This window comes from Salvelinus namaycush, chromosome 12 (genome assembly GCF_016432855.1).
Source record: "Salvelinus namaycush isolate Seneca chromosome 12, SaNama_1.0, whole genome shotgun sequence".
In the NCBI taxonomy this organism is placed as follows: domain Eukaryota; kingdom Metazoa; phylum Chordata; class Actinopteri; order Salmoniformes; family Salmonidae; genus Salvelinus; species Salvelinus namaycush.
The window spans coordinates 50,612,458-50,631,557 of NC_052318.1; the positions used below are offsets into that span (position 1 = coordinate 50,612,458).

The window sequence follows — 19,100 nt, forward strand, 5'->3', positions numbered from 1 at the left end:
TTGTTATATCTGATGAGGAATACACTTGGCTTCAACGATTCCATCGGATCAGGCCTCATCTGAGTGGAATGACCCCAGATACAACACTCTTCTTTTTCACATCCTGTGGTAAACCATACGGTAATCTCTGTGATTGTGTGGGTCAGATTTTTGCAGAGTTTGGCATTGGAAGGAAAGTGACATTTGGTACAATTCGAAGAAGCATTGCCACATTAAACTTTAATCTTGGGTCGCTTACAGACCGTGGAACTGTGGCTGACCACATGTGTCACTCCCTGGAGACGCAGGCACGCTACTACCGGTCCCATAATTTGCCTCATAATGCAAGCCAGGCTCGGAGACTAATTGAGGGACAAATCAATCCATGAAGAACTCTAAATAAATACAATATTTTTGCAATTAATCCTTTTCTTTGTGTGTCATTTAAAAGCATTTTAAAAATATGCACCTGGTAACCCAAAACCGTTATAACATATGCCCCTGGTAACCCAAAAATAATACCAGGTGCACGGAAGGGAGTATGAGTACAGACATTTTTTATAGAAGCTCCATAAATCCCTTAGGCCGGTGCCCATGTACTTGGGGCTATAGTATGGTGTTCACACAGTGGGCACCGGTGTATATAGTCCATTTAAAGGCATTTTCATTCGTTTTAAAAATATGCACCTGGTAACCCAAAAATAATACCAGGTGCACGGAAGGGAGTATGAGTACAGACATTTTTTATAGAAGCTCCATAAATCCCTTAGGCCGGTGCCCATGTACTTGGGGCTATAGTATGGTGTTCACACAGTGGGCACCGGTGTATATAGTCCATTTAAAGGCATTTTCATTCGTTTTAAAAATATGCACCTGTTAACCCAAAAATAATACCAGGTGCACGGAAGGGAGTATGAGTACAGACATTTTTTAGAAAAGCTCCATAAATCCCTTAGGCCGGTCCCCATGTACTTGGGTCCATATTATGGTGCTCCCATATCGGGCATGGGTGTATGCAGCCCATTTAAAAGCATTTAAATTCGATTTGAACATATGCACCTGGTAACCCAAAAATAATACTAGGTGCACGGAACCCCAAAAATAATACCAGGTGCACGGTGGATGAGTACAGACATTTCTTTTAAAAGCTCCATAAATCCCTTAGGCCGGTCCCCATGTACATGGGCCCAGGGCATGGGTGTATATAGCCCATTTAAAAGCATTAACATTCGATTTGAACATATGCACCTGGTAACCCAAAAATAATACCAGGTGCACGGAACCCCAAAAATAATACCAGGTGCACGGTGGATGAGTACAGACATTTCTTTTGAAAGAACTGAAAGAAGGACGAAGCGCCCTTCACGGGGTCCCCCGTTTCCCTCCATTTTACTTAAAAAAAAAAACATTGGCCAGGATAGTGTGTGTGTGTGTGTGTCTGTGACTTTTTACCCACAGCCCTCGAAAACTTGGAAGAGTGGGTTCGGGGATCACCCGCGAGATCCCGGCCTAGAGTGCACAGGGTGTATCTCGGGCCCCGACCTCTGACTTCAATCGGGCTGACCGACCTGTGTATTTTTCCACTCAAAGTAGTCGCTCGGGCAATTGAGTTCAAGCCCGACGATGACAACGACTGTCGTATTAGCTGGGCTTTGAATAAATAGTCGCACTAGGCGTAAAGAGCTTGTGACTTAAAAACGCATTGGCGTCTTAAAAAAAAACACCTGCCTGTCACCAGGGAAACATTGGGTGGGGAGGAGCCAACTTTTGCCAAACCGCTGAGGTCTGCCATTTTTGTTGAATGAGCTCGCTAATCCGGTGATTCATCCCTCCGGTTACTTCCTGCGGATGTTCTTCTCGTACCAGGTGAGAAGCGTAATGGTGTGGTCCAACACGGGTCCTCGGGCTGAACAGCTGCCGTGGCACTTCAGCCATGCGGTGAAGTGGCTGTGTGCGCATCCCGAGGTTGAAGTTGCCCGAGTATGTTTGGATCACAGACACCTGTACGAGGAGGTTAGACGGAGCGTTTGTGCTGCCCCTGTGGTGGGTACCACTGCTGTGGTCTGAGAGAACATACAGGTGCGGGGCTTGGACAATCGCCTCAAGGATCTAAACTGGTTAAGCCTCCACAAGTGCTTGCCGGTACGATCCGTCATGTACCGGCATAGCTTGGCACGATCCCCTCAGTGTCCGAGACCAACTTGCGTTGGGGAGGAGACGATACGCCACATGTACTGGGACTGTGCCTTCGCTGGAGTAGTGTGGGCCAGGGCACAGTGTTTACTAGGTAGAGTTAAGGGGGACTTTGTTTTAACATGGGCTAGGGTGGAGAGAGGAATAGGGAAAGCGGAAGGGGTAAGGAGGGACCGTTTTTTGTTGTGGCTGATCATCAGCCTTTTTAAACAAGGGCTGTGGGATACCAGGCAAGGTTTGGTTAAGTCGGGGGCAAACTGTGGGGTGGAGGGAATAGTGAGGAGAGTGGAGGGAGATTTGAGAGGGAGAATAAGGAGGGAGGAGAGGAAGTGGGGCCACCATGCCGCCCTAGAGCGGTGGAAAGGGGGGCTAGGGCTGGTCAGATAGGTAAGTCCTAGAAGGTACGTTTGGTAGGCTGTTGTGGTATTTTGATGTCTTATGTTTATTGATATATTGTGGTTTTTGTTCGCTGCGGTCTCCTGCAAAATAACAGGGATCATGCTCAGGTTAAACACCAGTAGTCTGTGTTTATGAGCCATAAAAATTATGTATCCAAGTACCATAAATTGAGAAGGGGGAAATGTCATTCGGTTGGAAAATGTATTTGACGTGCTGATTTTTCAACTGTGAAATAGATTATGGTGTATGTTATGATGTGGTGGTACAACGTTTTGAAAACCAGTGGCTTTTTAAAAATAAAAACAATTTGTATGGGTATGTTATAAATGTGTGAATTGTTCACCGTTTGGATGTATTAAAGGAAGAATAAAACTTTGAATCATCTGTTCTTATCAGTTTAATATCTGATACGTCCCCCATCGGGGGACTACATATCAAATGTTTTTTTCGAACAGGGAGTCGGAAATGGGGCTTGCTCCATCCGCTCCACGCATCGACCCGGTATTGCAGTACCTCCAGGAATGGTGCAACAAATTTCTCCAGTTGTCAAAGGAAATAAATACACAAAGCTATGTAAACAGCTAGCAGAAGAAGAGAAGGAAAGAAAAAAGAAGAAACATCCAAACTGAAAGAAGGGCGAAGCGCCCTTCATGGGGTCCACCGTTTCCCTCCATTTTACTTGAAAAAAATGTTTAAAAAAATTGTGTGTCTGTCTGTCTGTCACTTTTTACCCACAGCCCTCGAAAACTTGGAAGAGTGTGTTCGGGGACCACCCGCAGGATCCCGGCCTAGAGTGCACAGAGTGTGTCTCAGGCCCCGACCACTGACTTCCATACGACTCTGGTTTCTCTTCCTTACGCACAAGCCTTTCGCCTTTTACTAAAGACTTCCGTGGAAACGAACACTTACAAGTTAACGTATTTTTGGAGGGGCTTTTCTTCTGGCAGAGCCCGGTATATCTTGTTTCAAGAGAAATCGACAGAGATGACGCCGAGACTTTTTGCTCAGGCGTTTGACTTCAATCGGGCTGACCGACCGGTGTATTTTTCCACTCAAAGTAGTCGCTCGGGCAATTTGAGTTCAAGCCCGACGATGACGACGACTGGCGTATTTGCCGGGCTTTGAACAAATAGTCGCACTAGGCGTAAAGAGCTTGTGACGCATTGGCAACTTACAAAAAAAACACCTGCCTGTCACCAGGGAAACGTTGGGTGGGGAGGAGCCACATTTTGCCAAACCGCTGAGGTGTGCCGAGACCCCCGGGTGCACGGCGGGTGCAGGGGTCATCGCTTCTCAGCCTTTTGCTCTTGGCTCAGCGGGCTTTGAGACACCTCAGTGCCAAGCATGATCTGAGCCAAGAGCCGAAGGCCGGTAAAGTTTTTTAGGTTTTTTGGGTATTGACTCTCGGCCATTTTGGTATTTCTTTTCAGGTATTTCTTTTCTGGGAAGAGAGCGGGAGCGGCGTCGAGTGCTCCATTCTCCTTGCGGAGATGGCGCAAAATTCATCATACAGGTCGGTCCCGGTGATCGGGCTTGCAAACACGGTTCGTTTTACGTGGAAGGACAAGGAGATTGAACCTTTTGGACGGGAATCTTTTGGAAGGACCATCTTGATCGGGATCCTCAAGCTGACGGTGAAGGATGGGTTCTGCCTCCAAGGTACCCCGTTGGAAGGAGTTTACGACGTGGCTTTACACACAGAGGAAAAACACGACGAGGTCCTGAGAATGGCAACAGCAGTAGGAGGTGCGAGGCCTGATGTGCAACTATGAGGTGACCAGCCTGGCGAGGAATAATTACAGGGTTGTATCTGTAAAAATGTATAACCCTTATGTCAAGGATGAGGTGAGGGCCTTTCTGGGGAGATACATGGATAAGGTCTCCTCAGCAAGGCACCTCAAAGATTCGCTGGGCTTTTGGAACGGGAGGAGAGGCTTGCAGGCCCTCAGGGAGGAGAGGCTTCCAGGCCCTCAGGGAGGACCCGAAGGGGCTGGGCGGCTACCTTCATCCTCCAGCTATGTTCTCCCTGGGGGCTGACAAGGGGACATTATTTTATGCACATCAGCCACCGTTTTGCAGGCGCTGTATGGCCTATGGCCATATCCTAGCCTCATGCAGCACAAGAGAGTGCAGATTTTGTGGATCTGGGGAGCACGAGGCTAAGGACTGTGATGAGCCTAAGGCGTGCCACAGCTAGTCAGCACACCTGTGGCGGGGATGCCCGGCTCGTCAGAGGTCATACACATCTGCAGCTGGGGGGGCAGGAGCAGGGGATGGGGGAAGAAGAGGAGGGGGAGGAGGCCCAGACCAAGACCCAACCACAGGTCCAGAGGTGACGGCCTCACAGGAGGAGGAAATACTGGCAGCAGGAGGAGAGGGGGACGGAGATGGTACGGGAGCAGGAGAACCGGGAGGAGAGGAGGGAAGGAGGTTGGAAGAAGCAAGGAAGTGGAGAAGCCAGAAAGAGCAGCAGAGGAGGAAGAAGTGGGGGAGAATGAGACGGCGGAAGGACCAGTAGAAGAGGGGGTGGGGGGGACAGCATAATGTCGAGCGCTCTCGTGGAAGAGATGAGGGGAATGGTGGAGGAGCTGGCGGGAAGGGGAGGTGGTAAGGGAAGAGGAAGGGGCCAAGCGAGCGATGGGGGTGGGAGAAACCTCTGTGTCCTCGCTGGTTTCCCCAGCCCCTCAACTCCTGGTGGATTTTGATACACCAAACAAGGCTGAGGAGGGGTCGCAGTTCCTGATTGGGTACATGGGCTCCCCTGTTCTCTACCCAACCAGCTACGGGGCTGGGGAAGTGGAGGAGTGTGGGGATCAACCCAGGATGCAGGGCACTCCGGTGCCAAACACCATTCCTGCATCCTGGATTGGCGAGATGGAGGAAGACGGGGCGATGTCAGGAGTGCGGACGGCGTCCCCGCCGGTGGAGATGGAGCAGGGGAGCATCGGGTGAGCCTCCTGTTTTGTTTTCATTTGGGCTTAGTTTTTGGGTGATGGTAGTTATTTGATTTGATTATACATTTTTTCAAGATGTGTATGATTACTTTTGTTAGCTTAAATGTAAGAGGGTTAAGGGACTTTGTTAAGAGGAGGGCGGTTTTTAGTTATTTAGAGGGTGAGGGTTTTGATATCTGTTTTTTTACAGGAGGTTCACCTGATGTATGTAAGAGGTATGTAAGGGAAGTCGACAATGGGATAAGGATTGGCTCTAAGGGCTGGGTCGGTCGGGCTGGGGTGCGAGCGCAAGGGGCTGAGTGTGGGGGTTCATCGGAGTGGTGTCCGCAGGTGGGCTGAAGGCAGACCGGTGAGTGGTTGGGTCTGGCGGTGGCAGTGGCGACTCTGGACACGTGCCGGGCCCTTCGGTGCTCGTCGGGCACATTAACGCGGGGTCTCCGGTGGGTTGCCTCGGCCAGCGCCTAGCAGCACAGGTTAGTGGAGGGAGGTCCCTCTAGTAGGGCCTCTTCAGCCCCTACTGGTAGGACTCCTGGCAGATACGTACCAAGGGTTGAAAACTAAAGGAATTTACGGGGTACAAGTGACTACTTGACCGAATCCTAGCCACTTGAGCACCAGAGAAATATATTCGAGCCATTTCTCAACCCAAAGTGTCCTAACTGGGGTGTCAACCATGGACCCACACATGCTACGCCAGGGGCATGATTGTGAGCAGCAAAGCCTGGAGATGCGGAAAAGGAAGCGATCAGATAAGAGATGATATGACAAATGCGAAAAGCGAAATTGTAAAATCAAGCATTGCTTGAAATGTAGATGGTCGAGGATGTCCGGACCAAAGGGGGAGAAATCTCCTCCTCGCAAGAGAGGAACTTGGGAAAACGTATCCTTCCAGGATAAGTCTCAGGCCTCGGGCCCAGATCCTCCCGATGCCCCGGAAGCGAGGGAGGACATGGGCTCGGTGGCGTCTCAGTGTGTCGGCGAATCAAAAACACCTACCCTAGCATCGCGGGATGGGGGTAGTGATGTCGTGCTGCCACCACAACCAGTTCCATCGGTGGAAAAGGCCCCAGTCAGCTGCTCAGTGGAAACGGCTACACAAAGTACCCCGCTGGTATCAATTCCCGTCCGAGATTTGAGATATCACTTGAGACCGTTGGGAAGGCGGTGAAGCACTATGCGGTGGTTCATTAAGCGGTCTCGGTGGTATTTGTGTGTCGAATGTGTGGGAAGTCCAGCGAGAATAGCCACTCCATCTCCTGCCATACCCCTAAATACAAGGGAGCGCCAGAGACCCAGATAGAATCGGACAGTGATTACGTTTGTGGACACTGTCCGGAAAGGTTTACCATGGCTAGGGGGCTGACTCAGCACAAAAGACACAGACACATTGCTCTCTATTGTCGGGAGAAGGAGGTGGAGATGACAGCAAGCAAAAGGGGAAGTAAAGATGTAGCAGAGAAGTGGAGCGAATGGGAGGAGAGTGAGGTGTCGAGATTGAGCAAAGGGCTGGCGGGGCTAAAAAAGATCAACAGGTGAATCGCAGATAGCCTAGGTACTGGTAAAACCGCTGAACAGGTGAGGCAGAAAAGACGAAGAATGAGACCTGAGAAGATATGTGACAGATCTAAGGAAGCTACTGATCGAGAGGAATCTTATCAGGATGCTGTCCAAGCCGGGAACACCACCAACACCCCGAACTGGTCTCCAAGGAATCCTTGAAGAACTAAATGAGGGTGCTACCAAAGGTGAAGTTCAGATTGGAGAAGTGACCTTGTCCCTAAGAGGGGTGGTGCAAGACTCAGCCTTGCTCAATATGTCCGCCCTTGAAATGCAGCGGTTGTTAGGAGGGAGATCGTGGAACTCGGGTCCGATGAACCAACAGGGAGAACACGAGACCGCATTGCTAAGTGACAGAAGAAAAACGAAATGAGCCGAGTATCGGAGTCTACAGAGGATGTTTCGTGGCAATGAGAAGAAGATTGCTAAATATATTCTGGATGGCAATGGAGATGTTAAAGCTGCCTTGCCTCCCCGCCACTGGAGATTGCTTTGGCATTCAAGAGTCGGTGGGAGACAGCCGAGACATTTCATGGTCTTGGTCAGTTCTGCTCGAGTGGCGACACGGATAACGGGGTCTTTCGGTCTCTTATTTCAGCAGCAGAAGTATGTGAGAACCTTAGGGCAATTAAAAACTGTACAGCAGCTGGGCAAGATGGGATAACGAAAACGGCATTGCTACCTTTTCCGTATGGTTGACTTTGGGTACCCTGCCTGGGCCATTCAAGAAGTGCAGATCAACTTTAATGCCCAAGACCGATGACCCGATTTTACTCACCCAGTTGGCTGGGTGGAGGCCTCTCACTATCGAGTTGGTGGTATTGAGGCAATACTCTCGAATTTTGACACACAGGCTGGCGCGAGCATGTCCCATTAACCAACGCCAGAGAGGATTTGTTTCCTCACCTGGGTGCTCAGAAAACTTGATGATCTTGGGAGGTCTAATCAAGCAAAGTTGGGCAAAGGGCGAGAGGTTGGCCGTGGTGTTGGTTGATTTTGCGTCATTTGCACATCTTGGAGGTACTCAGGCAGAGAGGGCTTGATGAACACATCATTGGAATTGTAGGTGGCTCATACACCGATGTAGCGACCGCAATAACAGTCAACGGGGAGCTGTCCCCTAACGCTACGGCTTGGGTTACAGACTGGATGATCGTCAGATCACGGCCTTGGTCTTCGCTGATGGCCTAGTTCTGGTGAGCGGTTGTTGGGAGGGCATGGCGCACAATATCCGGATTCTGGAAGAATTTTGCTGACTGATTGGACTGAGAATTCAGCCCAGAAAGTGCCATGGTTTTCTCACTCAAAAAGTTTGGGGAACGCGTCTGATCAACCTCTGTGAACCCTGGATAACGTGTGGAGAAGAACTGCACATGGTCGGGCCAGAGGAGTCGGTTGCATACCTGGCGTGAGGGTGAGTCCGTGGTATGGCATTATGGAGCCAGAACCTGTCGAACGACTCCGTAACTGGATTAGATCAATTGGGCGGTCAACACTGAAGCCTTTTCAGAAGGTGAGGATGTTGAATGTCTATGCGGCTCCGAGGATGGTATATCAGGCTGATCATTGCGGGCTGGGGCCAAAAGTCCTGAATGTACTCGATGGGATGATCAGGAAAGTGGTGAAGGTGTGGCTTCACCTTCCGCCGTGTACCTGTGACGGGTTGCTTTACTCAAGATGCCAGGATGGTGGGCTGGGGATAGTAAAGTTAGCTTGTCAAATCCCATCTATCCAAGCTATGAGGGTCTACCGCCTGTGGCATTCTGAAACGCGGTTAATTACCCGCAGGACAGTCGAGCCGAAAGAGTACCTTGGGATGTGGCTGAGAGCCGGTGGGGATGAGGCAGGATTGCCTCCCCTGGATGAAAGGGAAGATAGAACTGTACGGAGTACAGACCCTGCTGACTAGGTGAGGCAAAAATGCCCAGTCACCCCTGATTGGAGGCAAGTAGAGTTCCTGAGATGGCAGAACCTGACATCGCAAGGAAATGGAGTGCAGGCCTTTGGCAGAGACAGAATCAGCAATCACTGGTTGGCAAATCCGGAACGTTGGGAATTAGAGAGCGCCACTATATTGCAGGTCTCCAGCTAATGTATATCCAACTCGCTAGGGGCAGGAAAGACTTACTGAAAGTCTGCCGCCACTATCTATCAGGAACTGAATCTTGCTCGCACATTCTCGGACAGTGTCTTGCAGTGAAGGATCGTCGCATCAAACGGCATCACAAACTGTGTGACCTGTTAGCAAATGAAGCCGAAAGCGCCGGATGGAACGTCATCAGAGAAATGTGCTGCAAGACCCTTGCCGGTGTATTGCGGCGTCCAGACCTGGTATTCGTTAAAGATGGTAACGCTTTGGTGGTGGATGTTACTGTGTGGTACGAGATGGCCTTTGATACGCTCATGGTCTTGACTGCTGAGAAAGTTGCCCGGTACACCCCGATTGCTTCGTACGTTGCGACTGCCCTGAAAGGGAGGAAAGTAAAGGTGTTTGGCTTTCCACTGGGAGCTCGAGGCAAGTGGCCAGCTGCATGCTTTGGGGGTAAGTTGCGGTAGGAGGAAACAACTGGCCAAACTGTTCAGCAGAAGGGCTCTTCTGTACTCCTTGGATGTCCTCAGGGACTTCTACAGAACGGATGGGGAGGTAGTGGACTCGGAATGCGAGAGCGAAGATAGCCATGCACAGGCTCGATAGGCGACTATGATGGGAGCACTTTCACTCTCGTCCCTTAAATTCTGCCCTGTTTCCGATCAGATCCTCACACTCGAACGCAGCCCTAGCCTTGCTAGGAAATCCAATAGGACTTGGCCTATGGAGCGTCATGACGGTGGAAGTACTGGGGAGGTGGCGGCAATGTTGAGTCATGGTGTACTGAGCGAACCCCTAACTTCAGTTGGGAGAAGAGGGCCAAGGAAGAGCTGGGTTGTCTAGTACAACCAAGCTCACAGGCAAGAGGGTATGGAAGAAGATCATTACTGGGCTCAGTGTCATCTCACCCTAGGAAATGCGGTGGGGCCACGGTTGTACACTTACCCATACCGGGATGGGTGAGTGGATAGGCCGATAAAGGGTCAGAGTTGGTCGGAGGAAGTAAGTTAAGAGCGGTTGCTCATTTGTTAAGTTATATAAGGTTGAAGTTAAATCCTGAGTCAGCAGGTTTCGAAGATGCCTAGAAGCGGAAAGTATAATTTGAGGAAGCCTGAGGGTTACAGATATATGAAGGCAAAGGGCCACGGTTGGTTGGTGTGCCTATTTAATTTAAGGGAGCCTGAGGGTTACAGGCTCCACGAAGGTCGGAGGGCGCACATTTGTTTTATTATTATAATTTTTTTTATTATAATAAACTTTAACTGCAACACATGGGTAATTTCCTGACAACATATTCTCTTAGGGCAAGATCACTAATTCGTAATATTTAAATAACAGCCCTACGTATACATTCTGTCTCACCTCCTGCTACAGATACATTTACACATAACGATAGTGTGGGGTTTTATAAGGTTTTTTGACATGCTTAACTAACTATAAGCTAGTAGGGCTTCTTATGCATTAAAGTTTGAATTACTGACTCATGTGAACCTGTATTTTCCATTAGTCTCTACTCTTACCAGTGCTCTGTCTAACCATGAGGCCACAGCCTGAAATATGTGTGGGTATGCAACAAATGTATCAGCATGTGGGCGCTGTACTGTGTGACCGAGACTGTGCTAATCTTAGAGAGACACAGGAGGGGGTGAATCATGAGACTGCTGACTGTGGTGTACAATGGACAATAACAGATAAACTATACACACGAAGAACATATGTGAGGTTCTGAGTTATACTATAACACACGTGATTGAATATTAGCAACTGTATTATATGTGATTGAATACTATAACAAACGTGATTAGCAACTGTATTAAATGTGATTGGATATTGACAAACTGTTGGCCTGGGAGTCTGGGGGTCTGTGTGTGTGTGCTGGAAGTAACAGTTAGCGCCAGATAAGAGTGCTGGGAAGCTGTAGTTAGCCTTGAGCGAGAACAGTGGACATTTTATACAGGTGCAGATATCTCAGACAATGTTATAAAACTGTCTGACCCCAGTCTCTGGGGTGAGGGAGCGTAATCTACACAGCAACAGCGACAGGACACCAGAAAGCGCAAAGGGGCTGGGACCAGCTTATGTGCCAACACCAACGATAGGCTGGGTGAGTCTAAACCACGCCCAGTCTCTACTCTGACAGGCCGGCTCGGAAGTGGGAACTAATCTCTGTCATGAGTATAATATACTATCTTTGTCAGGAACAAGTGTCTTCTCTGTTCCACCCTGCGGGGTGGTGCAGTGAACCCGTATATACGAAAAATGTATTTGCCATTTATTAACTTTTGAATTAAACAATTATTTTAACCAAGTTCAGGTGTGATATTGTTCCTATCTCAGTTGAACTTTCGCAACCCTAACACTACAGAGGTGCTACGTGCACTAACTCAAAACAATATCCCATAAAACACAGTTGGAAAAAAGCTACCTAAATATGATCCCCAATTAGAGACACCGATTAACAGCTGCCTCTAATTGGGAATCATACCAATCACCAACATAGAAATAATAACCTAGAACCCCACATAGAAATAACTAACTAGAACAACCCCCAGTCACACCCTGACCTATACCATAGAAAAACAAAGGCTCTCTATGGTCTGGGCGTGACACTGTGGTTGGAGACAAGCAACTAGTGGGATGTTTAAAGTAAATGTAGTGGTCTGGGTGTAGCTGGTGCAGAGGGGTCAGGCGCAGGACAGCAGAAATAAGAAACACAAGAAACTTTATTCAAATATTCCAATAACATGTTGTAATACCGAGCCCACAATGACAGACCAAACATACAATAAACAATCACGCACAAAAACCATGGGGAAAAGAGAGGGTTAAATAATGAACATGTAATTGTTAATTGAAACCAGATGTGTAAAACAAAAACAATAGTTTATCTGTTATTGTCCATTGTACACCACAGTCAGCAGTCTCATGATTCACCCCCTCCTGTGTCTCTCTAAGATTAGCACAGTCTCGGTCACACAGTACAGCGCCCACATGCTGATACATTTGTTGCATACACACACATATTTCATACACACATATTTCAGGCTGTGGCCTCATGGTTAGACAGAGCACTGGTAAGAGTGAGAACAATGGAAAATGCAGGTTCACATGAGTCAGTAAATCAAACTTTAATGCATAAGAAGCCCTACTAGCTTATAGTTAGTTAAGCATGTCAAAAAAACCTTACAAAACCCCACAGTAGTCACGGTTCGTTGTATGTTTATTGTTTTGCTAAGTGTCACTTTCTAATAAATTATGTGGAACTCTACATCCGCTGCGCCTTGGTCCGATCATTATTCCAGCGAACGTGACACACAGCTAATCTTTTTTTACAATCTCAAGGCTCAATCTCTACTCATCATATAACCTCCTATTAAAACCTCAGATTTTCAAATTACAGCACTCTGATGCGATATTATAGTAAAGACACTAATAATATATTACCATTCACATGCTGTCAACACTCATTATGTTTACATCAATCCTCTTTATCAATATGACTTTTTATCATTAACCACTGCTTCACACTCATTAAACATTCATTAGTTTAACCTGTTTGGCGTGCAAGCCCGACGTCGGTACACTTATGACAACAGCCAGCTCAAAGTGCAGGGCGCGAAATTCAAAAGATATATTTTTTTAATATTTAACTTTCACACATTAACAAGTCCAATACAGCATATGAAAGGTACACATCTTGTGAATCCAGCCAACATGTCCGATTTTTAAAATGTTTTACAGGGAAGACACAATATGTTAGCTAACCACGTTAGCAAAAGACACCACTTTTTTTTACTCCAACAGTTTTTTACTCCATCAGTAGCTATCACAAATTCGACCAAATAAAGATATAAATAGCCACTAACCAAGAAACAACTTCATCAGATGACAGTCTGATAACATATTTATTGTATAGCATATGTTTTGTTAGAAAAATTTGCATATTTCAGGTATAAATCATAGTTTACATTGCAGCTACATTCAGAAATTGCACCGAAAGCAGCCATAATATTTACAGACACCAACGTCAAATACCTAATTACTCATCATAAAACATTTCTGAAAAATACATAGTGTACAGCAATTGAAAGACAGGCATCTTGTGATTCCAGACAATATTTCCGATTTATCAAGTGTTTTACAGCGAAAACACAATATAGCGTTATATTAGCTTAGCACAATAGCAAACATAACAACAGCATTGATTCAAGGCAAAAAAAGCGATAACGTAGAAACCACCAAAATATATTAATTTTTTCACTAACCTTCTCAGAATTCTTCAGATGACAGTCCTGTAACATCATATTACACAATGCATATAGAGTTTGTTCGAAAATGTGCATATTTAGCGGCACAAATCGTGCTTATACAATGAAAATAGTGTCCAAATACTCAAGCAATCTGTCCGGCGCCATCTTAGAAAGGCCCCTATTCTTATCGAAAACTATTCATAAACTTGACTAAAAAAATACAGGTTGGACAGCAATTGAAAGACAAATTAGTTCTTAATGCAATCGCTGAATTACATTTTAAAAATTAACGTTACTGCGCAATGCAGGGTGCGATAAAGCAAGGCTACACTGCAAGTAATGGCGTCTTATGCATTTTACTTTTTCCAACAGAACAATGAATTATCAGCATAAATAGTTCTTACTTTTTGATGAACTCCCATCAGAATCTTGGGAAAGGTGTCCTTTGTCCAAAAGAATCGTTGCTAGGTTGGAGAACGTCGTCTTCAACGTTGCAATTAGCAGTAAACAATAGCCATGTGGGCCAGAGATACCCAACTTCCTACGTCACGAAAATAAATACCCGAAAATCGCAATATACTGACAAACTGATATAATTCGGTTTAAAATAACAACATTACGATGTCTTTAACACCTATATCGAATAAAAACAGAGCCGGATATATCTAGGAGCTAAAAAAGGACCTTCTAACATGACATGCCAAGACCCTCCCTGCGTCAGAGCGAAGAGTGGAAAGATGGGACACTTCAATTCCAAGCAATTTATAACCTTTGAGAACTACGTAGAAACTCCATTTCAAGTCTCCCTATTCGCTGACACCCAGGGGAAGGCGTATGCAGTGCATCTCAACCAATAGAGGACAGGCAAATTAATACACAGGTCTCAGAACAGCCAGCAAAATTCTGCATTCTGACATACACATAGGAAAATTGCTCTAAGTCCAGTTCTGTTTCACCCACAGATATAATTCAAACGGTTTTAGAAACTAGAGAGTGTTTTCTATCCAATAGTAATAATAATATGCATATTGTACGAGCAAGAATTGAGTACGAGGCCTTTTTGAAATGGGCACCTTTTATCTGGCTACTCAATACTGCCCCTTGAGCCCAAACAGGTTAAGACTAACCTGTAATGCGCCAAATGTAGAAAATACATCAGCCAATTCTTAATCAATCCAAACAATAAAAGTACAAATTCTTACTTTCCAATTGACTAACGTTAATTATTTTTTGTTACCTCCCCTGGTCTACATCTCATCCCTGAAATTCAGAAAACTCTCTTCAATCCCAACTAACCTCCACCATTCTTGTCGCTAATGTTTGTTAATTAACAGGTACATTTTTATTTCAATTAGTCAAAACAAACCTATTTCTACATTTTACAGGGAGGTCACTTTAATCTCCTCCTCCCTTACGTCAATTCAATAAATCTAATTTGAATAACGTAACAAGGACTAAGTTTTTCTTGAGTCGCATGGTTCTCGAAACCCCTAAATATGTTGTCTTTTCGCCAGTAGTACTTTACCATAGCTATAATTCCTTGTGATCCTGCTCTACCACATAGCATACATATTTTATCAACACAGAATCCCCAAATCTAAGCCTTTTAGCAATAGTTTGAATGCGGCGTGATACAAAGTTAGACTGTTCGTAAACATGACTTAGTCGTGCTCTCGCCCATACTGTCCATTTTAATGTTATCTAATATTCACTGTCCCTTGTTTCTGACAAGGATTATTCAACCCCAAAATACGCTAATGAACAGGGTTGATCCAAACTTTCTGAATCATAATTCCTACAATATTTTCCCCACAAGGTAGTCAAGCACTCAAGCTAACGTTAACTGGCCAAAGTTGGCTAATTTAGCTAACGCTACTTCCAGATATAAACAAGAAAATACATCTTCACTCTCCATTCTACTCACCTAGTAAAGCTGATTAGGCTCTTTACTTGTTTGTTAAACGTAGGTGACTAACTGTGCTCCTTGCAATAAATCAAATTATGTTATTTCCCTGGCGTTTACTGGCACCGACAATATTCAATCCGACGAGCATTTGTAAACTCATCAGTTATTCTGCACTCTGGTACATCTAATCTAGTGCTTTGAAATCCAACCAAAATAGCCTGAACGACATTACCAAGCACCACATTTTACACCATCCCCTTCTCAAAATAGTCCTGTTAGCGCAATGGCGCTGATAAAACGCTAATTTCAATACTCTTGTATATTGAGCTTCTTATTCTAGTTTTATGTGATTGTTCCAATTCATAATTGCCTCCCTAAATTCTTCATTTGATTTGAATTATCCTGTTAACAGGGTAATGTTGCCCTACATTATCTAGTTTGCTCTTTCATATTTGAGCCGAATTGGTAGAATTTTCATGCGCTTCTTTCAGGGACTCCATGGTTTTAAAATAACTATTTTCCAAACTATTTTCCTGTGATAGTCATATTTATTCTCTGCTCCTAACATGCTGACCAGACCGGACACGTTGCGTGCGCGAGCGTTGCAAAATAAATGTAGAAATCCATGTTATTCAGTTATTGCACCCACACTGCTTGCGCGCGCCAACAAGCGTCTGCGACACCAAGGGCTAAAATAGATGTCGTTCCTATTTCTGACGCAGATCGCGCTGCAAGTCCTGCCTCTCCCATCTCCTCATTGGCTTATAGAAGCAGGTACCCACGTGCCATCTCCTCATTGGTTATACCCACGTGGGTGACTGAAAGACGAACTGCAAGGTACACACTCCAGTCCAGTTGGTGGTGGAATGCACCTTAAATTGGTTGCTAACCGCCATATCAAGTCTGGAAGTTCCGCCTCCCATCAATTCATTGGTTCTCACAACAAACATACGTCCCCAACTTCCTGTAAACAAAAGCCAACGTGGTGCTTGAAAGATGGACGAGGAGAGATTTATCGTTGAAGTAGAGAAGTGCTCACGTTTATATGACCCATCTTCAAAATTCTACAAGGATCCAACTAAAAAAGATGCGTTATGGAGAGATTGCAAAGACCATGTGCATTTCAGGTAAAGTATAACAACCCAATGTTCATCCTCGGTATAAAATGAACTAGCTAGCGTTAGCTGAATGTAAATGCTATGTGTGCTGTATGCTTTTTTTCTTTCTTTTTAAATACAGAAATCCTCTGAAGCTAACAGTCATGTGAGATTTTTGTGTTGTTGAAAATTACTAGTATTTCAATTTTTCAAATGTTCATGTTTATTTTTTGTTCGTTGTTGAAATAATGGTGGAATTGTACAATAGTTTTAAAGTGTAGAATGAATACACAAAACAAATGAAGATGTCAAAGTTGAACTTACTGTCCCTTGTTGATAAACTACACACACACACACACACTCACACAGTGCATCTAAGTAGGCCTAGCTACAACCATTCTGTCCTGAAAGTCAATTCTGCCTTCCACAGAGGTGAAATACTTTCATTTTTGATACCTTACGTCCAGCCAAGAAGGTAAGTTATAATATACATTTGAATTTATTGCACAGAATTTTAAATCTCAACAAATGGCAGTATTGCTGGCTTTATTTTCTACCTACTAAGTCACTACGTGATTGGTTCATGTCAGATGGTATCCCATTTCTGAATGAGTGATTATATAGGCCTATAGATTATGAATCAGTCTCTTATTACAGAGGAATGATGAAAACCAGCACTATTAGACATTGTGACCTAGATTTCAGAAATAGGATTAATTGAGCCTGAGCTGAGGTTTCTAAAGTTTACTTAAAACACATTTATGTTGACCTTTTTTCAGCTCAAGAGGCAACAGCCTTGAAAAATGCTGATTCGCCTCAGCCACAACCTATGGAACCCGATGAAGACGACGCTGAAGACGACGTGGTGTCCCTGAGCCATGACCCTGTGCTTCAGATGCCTGAACACCACTACAGGCACAGCTCAAGACTGGCAGCCAAGAAAAAGACAACAGAAAGTGAACTATCAAGATGTGGATGAAGAGCTGCTTGCATTTGTCAGGAAGCCAATCCCTTCTGCTGTTACCTCAGAGGATGAGGCATTTGTGCTCAGCCTTGTGCCAGAGCTGAAGAAAATAGGATGAAACAAGGGACGTCTGAAAGTGCAATTACTGTCATTGATTGTAAACTGGGATGACCAGTATGCAACACCTCTGCTACCACCTCATACCACCACAATGGCTCTTTGATGCTCCACATAGAAGAGCTGGACTGCGGCCTATGATGTACAGCCAGCCCAGGCATCAATACTCCTACTCACCAGGATCTAGGTCTCCAATACATAACTGGGATGACCAGCAGGCAACACCACGGCCCGCAAGTACTCCGCACGGAAGAGGTGGACTGCAGCCAATCATGTACGATGAGCCCAGGGATCAATACTCACCAGAACCTAGGTCTCCAACATATAGCTGGGATGACAGTACAAACAGTACATTCTCTCAAGAGAGCTAGGACAGAGACTCCCAGTCACATCAATAATCACCTCCGAAAAGGCAGAACCCAGCCCTGTGCAAACTTAGGCCCATGTTCTGTTTTAGTGTTTTAAAAAGGGAAACATTTATGTATGCACAATTTGCACTTTGTTGTTGCAGTTATATGTGCATTGCACCTTGCGTTTAACTTTTTTAAATAGTTTTTGTTTGCTATTCAGTGGATATTGTTATTGGGAGGGATATGCCATATTTGTTTACATGCCATGATGTGACCATTAATGTCACCTACAACATGTTCACCATGCCTTGTTGTGACTGTTTATGTCACCTTGAATAATAAAAAAAAAAGACTAAACAAAGAACAGTGTGTCTTATATACCTTGAGTATAATGAAGACACTATAACTATATCTGCTTCCTAGATGTAATGGAACACAGGCCTACATCTGTGGAGCATCATGATCACACGTTTGCTGGAGTTTCTTTACATCCATGCACCTGCTTACACAATACAACCTTTTCCAATAACTAACCTTAGAGTGACAGCTAGTCTTTGCTTAGGCTCTATTGGGGTCCTGTAGTTGGTCGTCTGCTTGGTGAGGTCTGTGCCAACAAAAGACAGAAGAGTCTCCATCTCTTCTGCACTCATCCGGAAGTATCGGTGATGTCGGGCAGGGTCCAAGAGCAGCTCCTGGACAAGGTGGTAGTATTTCCCATGCTCCTTCTCAGCACATTTATTGGATGCACCCATAACCTTCTCCTCCCTCCCTGTCTGCACCTCAATAATACAAGGGCGACCAACTTCTGTTTTAGCAGGTGGTGTCTGTTAATCCATGCTGTTTAGGAAAGCATACATAAAGTATTGTTTATTTTTAGTTGTATAATATTACAGTTTCTTATTTCATGGGCTTTTATTCAGTAAATGCATTGTTTATATCTCATCCCAGAGTGGTTTGGTTGTAAGGTGAAAGAGACTGGCTAATTATAGTAATAAGCCTGCCATCATGTATATTATTGGCATAATGGAGTCTTTGAGAGGAAAGTGCCTAAATGTGTAAAACAATTTGCATTTATTAAATGTATTAACTCCTGTCCTGGCATCACTATTGTACAATATGCAATCATGTACTTACTTACCCATGTTATCACTCCTCAATCGCGGTGAAATCAGAAGAATCAAAATACATTTCAACAGGGTCACTGGAGGCAAGGCAAGAAAATGCCCTAAAAACATCATCCCGCCC

The 19,100-nt window shown here is 45.2% G+C and overlaps 1 non-coding gene and 1 pseudogene across 1 annotated transcript; both read left to right on the forward strand.

The window, feature by feature from the left end:
- Positions 1-2,939: 2,939 nt before the first annotated feature.
- On the forward strand, positions 2,940-3,106 carry LOC120057638 (annotated as a pseudogene).
- Positions 3,107-3,406: 300 nt separating this feature from the next.
- On the forward strand, positions 3,407-3,522 carry LOC120057648. Its single transcript, XR_005477937.1, has one exon. It is a non-coding gene; the product is annotated as a U5 spliceosomal RNA (small nuclear RNA).
- Positions 3,523-19,100: the final 15,578 nt, after the last annotated feature.